Source organism: Macaca nemestrina, chromosome 13 (genome assembly GCF_043159975.1).
Source record: "Macaca nemestrina isolate mMacNem1 chromosome 13, mMacNem.hap1, whole genome shotgun sequence".
NCBI classification, from domain to species: Eukaryota; Metazoa; Chordata; class Mammalia; order Primates; family Cercopithecidae; genus Macaca; species Macaca nemestrina.
In genome coordinates this window covers 101,177,170-101,183,496 of record NC_092137.1, presented here as the reverse complement: position 1 = coordinate 101,183,496, position 6,327 = coordinate 101,177,170, and positions in this window count along the sequence as shown.

Genomic DNA, 6,327 nt, shown 5'->3' with positions numbered 1-6,327 from the left:
GCTTAGTGTTCTGTTAATTCATCTCACAGAGTTACATCTGTGTTTCGTGGATCTCTTTGCTAGCCTTATTTCTGTGGAATCTGAGAACAGATATTTCGGATCCCTTGGAAGACTATAGGGCCATAGGAAATATCCTCCGATAACAAAGAGAAAGAAGCTTTCTGAGAAACTTCTTTGTGTTCTGTGAAATCATCTCACAGAGTTACAGCTTTCCCCTCAAGAAGCCTTTCGCTAAGACAGTTCTTGTGGAATTGGCAAAGTGATATTTGGAAGCCCATAGAGGGCTATGGTGAAAAAGGAAATATCCTCAGATGAAATCTCGAAAGAAGCTTTCTGAGAAACTGCTTAGTGTTCTGTTAATTCATCTCACGGAGTTACATCTGTATTTCGTAGATTTCTTTGCTAGCCTTATTTCTGTGGAATTTGAGAACAGATATTTCAGATCCCTTGGAAGACTATAGGGCCAAAGGAAATAACCTCCGATAACAAAGAGAAAGAAGCTTTCTGAGAAACTTCTTTGTGTTCTGTGAAATCATCTCACAGATTTACAGCATTCCCCTCAAGAAGCCTTTCGCTAAGACAGTTCTTGTGGAATTGGCAAAGTGATATTTGGAAGCCCATAGAGGGCTATGGTGAAAAAGGATATATCCTCAGATGAAATCTGGAAAGAAGCTTTCTGAGAAACTGCTTAGTGTTCTGTTAATTCATCTCACAGAGTTACATCTGTGTTTCGTGGATCTCTTTGCTAGCCTTATTTCTGTGGAATCTGAGAACAGATATTTCGGATCCCTTGGAAGAGTATAGGGCCAAAGGAAATATCCTCCGATACCAAAGAGAAAGAAGCTTTCTGAGAAACTTCTTTGTGTTCTGTGAAATCATCTCACAGAGTTACAGCTTTCCCCTCAAGAAGCCTTTCGCTAAGACAGTTCTTGTGGAATTGGCAAAGTGATATTTGGAAGCCCATAGAGGGCTATGGTGAAAAAGGAAATATCCTCAGATGAAATCTGGAAAGAAGCTTTCTGAGAAACTGCTTAGTGTTCTGTTAATTCATCTCACAGAGTTACATCTGTATTTCGTGGATCTCCTTGCTAGCCTTATTTCTGTGGAATCTGAGAACAGATATTTCGGATCCCTTGGAACACTATAGGGCCAAAGGAAATATCCTCCGATAACAAAGAGAATGAAGCTTTCTGAGAAACTTCTTCTAGTTCTGTGAAATCAACTCACAGAGTTACAGCTTTCCCCTCAAGAAGCCTTTCACTAAGACAGTTCTTGTGGAATTGGCAAAGTGATATTAGGAAGCCCATAGAAGGCTATGGTGAAAAAGGAAATATCCTCAGATGAAATCTGGAAAGAAGCTTTCTGAGAAACTGCTTAGTGTTCTGTTAATTCATCTCACAGAGTTACATCTGTATTTCGTGGATCTCTTTGCTAGCCTTATTTCTGTGGAATCTGAGAACAGATATTTCGGATCCCTTGGAAGACTATAGGGCCAAAGGAAATAACCTCCGATAACAAAGAGAAAGAAGTTTTCTGAGAAACTTCTTTGTGTTCTGTGAAATCATCTCACAGATTTACAGCATTCCCCTCAAGAAGCCTTTCGCTAAGACAGTTCTTGTGGAATTGGCAAAGTGATATTTGGAAGCCCATAGAGGGCTATGGTGAAAAAGGATATATCCTCAGATGAAATCTGGAAAGAAGCTTTCTGAGAAACTGCTTAGTGTTCTGTTAATTCATCTCACAGAGTTACATCTGTGTTTCGTGGATCTCTTTGCTAGCCTTATTTCTGTGGAATCTGAGAACAGATATTTCGGATCCCTTGGAAGACTATAGGGCCAAAGGAAATATCCTCCGATAACAAAGAGAAAGAAGCTTTCTGAGAAACTTCTTTGTGTTCTGTGAAATCATCTCACAGAGTTACAGCTTTCCCCTCAAGAAGCCTTTCGCTAAGACAGTTCTTGTGGAATTGGCAAAGTGATATTTGGAAGCCCATAGAGGGCTATTGTGAAAAAGGAAATATCCTCAGATGAAATCTGGAAAGAAGCTTTCTGAGAAACTGCTTAGTGTTCTGTTAATTCATCTCACAGAGTTACATCTGTATTTCGTGGATCTCCTTGCTAGCCTTATTTCTGTGGAATCTGAGAACAGATATTTCGGATCCCTTGGAAGACTATAGGGCCAAAGGAAATATCCTCCGATAACAAAGAGAATGAAGCTTTCTGAGAAACTTCTTCTAGTTCTGTGAAATCAACTCACAGAGTTACAGCTTTCCCCTCAAGAAGCCTTTCACTAAGACAGTTCTTGTGGAATTGGCAAAGTGATATTAGGAAGCCCATAGAAGGCTATGGTGAAAAAGGAAATATCCTCAGATGAAATCTGGAAAGAAGTTTTCTGAGAAACTGCTTAGTGTTCTGTTAATTCATATCACAGAGTTACATCTGTATTTCGTGGATCTCTTTGCTAGCCTTATTTCTGTGGAATCTGAGAACAGATATTTCGGATCCCTTGGAAGACTATAGGGCCAAAGGAAATAACCTCCGATAACAAAGAGAAAGAAGCTTTCTGAGAAACTTCTTTGTGTTCTGTGAAATCATCTCACAGATTTACAGCATTCCCCTCAAGAAGCCTTTCGCTAAGACAGTTCTTGTGGAATTGGCAAAGTGATATTTGGAAGCCCATAGAGGGCTATGCTGAAAAAGGATATATCCTCAGATGAAATCTGGAAAGAAGCTTTCTGAGAAACTGCTTAGTGTTCTGTTAATTCATCTCACAGAGTTACATCTGTGTTTCGTGGATCTCTTTGCTAGCCTTATTTCTGTGGAATCTGAGAACAGATATTTCGGATCCCTTGGAAGACTATAGGGCCAAAGGAAATATCCTCCGATAACAAAGAGAAAGAAGCTTTCTGAGAAACTTCTTTGTGTTCTGTGAAATCATCTCACAGAGTTACAGCTTTCCCCTCAAGAAGCCTTTCGCTAAGACAGTTCTTGTGGAATTGGCAAAGTGATATTTGGAAGCCCATAGAGGGCTATGGTGAAAAAGGAAATATCCTCAGATGAAATCTGGAAAGAAGCTTTCTGAGAAACTGCTTAGTGTTCTGTTAATTCATCTCACAGAGTTACATCTGTATTTCGTGGATCTCCTTGCTAGCCTTATTTCTGTGGAATCTGAGAACAGATATTTCGGATCCCTTGGAAGACTATAGGGCCAAAGGAAATATCCTCCGATAACAAAGAGAATGAAGCTTTCTGAGAAACTTCTTCTAGTTCTGTGAAATCAACTCACAGAGTTACAGCTTTCCCCTCAAGAAGCCTTTCACTAAGACAGTTCTTGTGGAATTGGCAAAGTGATATTAGGAAGCCCATAGAAGGCTATGGTGAAAAAGGAAATATCCTCAGATGAAATCTGGAAAGAAGCTTTCTGAGAAACTGCTTAGTGTTCTGTTAATTCATCTCACAGAGTTACATCTGTATTTCGTGGATCTCTTTGCTAGCCTTATTTCTGTGGAATCTGAGAACAGATATTTCGGATCCCTTGGAAGACTATAGGGCCAAAGGAAATAACCTCCGATAACAAAGAGAAAGAAGCTTTCTGAGAAACTTCTTTGTGTTCTGTGAAATCATCTCACAGATTTACAGCATTCCCCTCAAGAAGCCTTTCGCTAAGACAGTTCTTGTGGACTTGGCAAAGTGATATTTGGAAGCCCATAGAGGGCTATGGTGAAAAAGGATATATCCTCAGATGAAATCTGGAAAGAAGCTTTCTGAGAAACTGCTTAGTGTTCTGTTAATTCATCTCACAGAGTTACATCTGTGTTTCGTGGATCTCTTTGCTAGCCTTATTTCTGTGGAATCTGAGAACAGATATTTCGGATCCCTTGGAAGACTATAGGGCCATAGGAAATATCCTCCGATAACAAAGAGAAAGAAGCTTTCTGAGAAACTTCTTTGTGTTCTGTGAAATCATCTCACAGAGTTACAGCTTTCCCCTCAAGAAGCCTTTCGCTAAGACAGTTCTTGTGGAATTGGCAAAGTGATATTTGGAAGCCCATAGAGGGCTATGGTGAAAAAGGAAATATCCTCAGATGAAATCTGGAAAGAAGCTTTCTGAGAAACTGCTTAGTGTTCTGTTAATTCATCTCACAGAGTTACATCTGTATTTCGTGGATCTCCTTGCTAGCCTTATTTCTGTGGAATCTGAGAACAGATATTTCGGATCCCTTGGAACACTATAGGGCCAAAGGAAATATCCTCCGATAACAAAGAGAATGAAGCTTTCTGAGAAACTTCTTCTAGTTCTGTGAAATCAACTCACAGAGTTACAGCTTTCCCCTCAAGAAGCCTTTCACTAAGACAGTTCTTGTGGAATTGGCAAAGTGATATTAGGAAGCCCATAGAAGGCTATGGTGAAAAAGGAAATATCCTCAGATGAAATCTGGAAAGAAGCTTTCTGAGAAACTGCTTAGTGTTCTGTTAATTCATCTCACAGAGTTACATCTGTATTTCGTGGATCTCTTTGCTAGCCTTATTTCTGTGGAATCTGAGAACAGATATTTCGGATCCCTTGGAAGACTATAGGGCCAAAGGAAATAACCTCCGATAACAAAGAGAAAGAAGTTTTCTGAGAAACTTCTTTGTGTTCTGTGAAATCATCTCACAGATTTACAGCATTCCCCTCAAGAAGCCTTTCGCTAAGACAGTTCTTGTGGAATTGGCAAAGTGATATTTGGAAGCCCATAGAGGGCTATGGTGAAAAAGGATATATCCTCAGATGAAATCTGGAAAGAAGCTTTCTGAGAAACTGCTTAGTGTTCTGTTAATTCATCTCACAGAGTTACATCTGTGTTTCGTGGATCTCTTTGCTAGCCTTATTTCTGTGGAATCTGAGAACAGATATTTCGGATCCCTTGGAAGACTATAGGGCCAAAGGAAATATCCTCCGATAACAAAGAGAAAGAAGCTTTCTGAGAAACTTCTTTGTGTTCTGTGAAATCATCTCACAGAGTTACAGCTTTCCCCTCAAGAAGCCTTTCGCTAAGACAGTTCTTGTGGAATTGGCAAAGTGATATTTGGAAGCCCATAGAGGGCTATTGTGAAAAAGGAAATATCCTCAGATGAAATCTGGAAAGAAGCTTTCTGAGAAACTGCTTAGTGTTCTGTTAATTCATCTCACAGAGTTACATCTGTATTTCGTGGATCTCCTTGCTAGCCTTATTTCTGTGGAATCTGAGAACAGATATTTCGGATCCCTTGGAAGACTATAGGGCCAAAGGAAATATCCTCCGATAACAAAGAGAATGAAGCTTTCTGAGAAACTTCTTCTAGTTCTGTGAAATCAACTCACAGAGTTACAGCTTTCCCCTCAAGAAGCCTTTCACTAAGACAGTTCTTGTGGAATTGGCAAAGTGATATTAGGAAGCCCATAGAAGGCTATGGTGAAAAAGGAAATATCCTCAGATGAAATCTGGAAAGAAGCTTTCTGAGAAACTGCTTAGTGTTCTGTTAATTCATATCACAGAGTTACATCTGTATTTCGTGGATCTCTTTGCTAGCCTTATTTCTGTGGAATCTGAGAACAGATATTTCGGATCCCTTGGAAGACTATAGGGCCAAAGGAAATAACCTCCGATAACAAAGAGAAAGAAGCTTTCTGAGAAACTTCTTTGTGTTCTGTGAAATCATCTCACAGATTTACAGCATTCCCCTCAAGAAGCCTTTCGCTAAGACAGTTCTTGTCGAATTGGCAAAGTGATATTTGGAAGCCCATAGAGGGCTATGCTGAAAAAGGATATATCCTCAGATGAAATCTGGAAAGAAGCTTTCTGAGAAACTGCTTAGTGTTCTGTTAATTCATCTCACAGAGTTACATCTGTGTTTCGTGGATCTCTTTGCTAGCCTTATTTCTGTGGAATCTGAGAACAGATATTTCGGATCCCTTGGAAGACTATAGGGCCAAAGGAAATATCCTCCGATAACAAAGAGAAAGAAGCTTTCTGAGAAACTTCTTTGTGTTCTGTGAAATCATCTCACAGAGTTACAGCTTTCCCCTCAAGAAGCCTTTCGCTAAGACAGTTCTTGTGGAATTGGCAAAGTGATATTTGGAAGCCCATAGAGGGCTATGGTGAAAAAGGAAATATCCTCAGATGAAATCTGGAAAGAAGCTTTCTGAGAAACTGCTTAGTGTTCTGTTAATTCATCTCACAGAGTTACATCTGTATTTCGTGGATCTCCTTGCTAGCCTTATTTCTGTGGAATCTGAGAACAGATATTTCGGATCCCTTGGAAGACTATAGGGCCAAAGGAAATATCCTCCGATAACAAAGAGAAT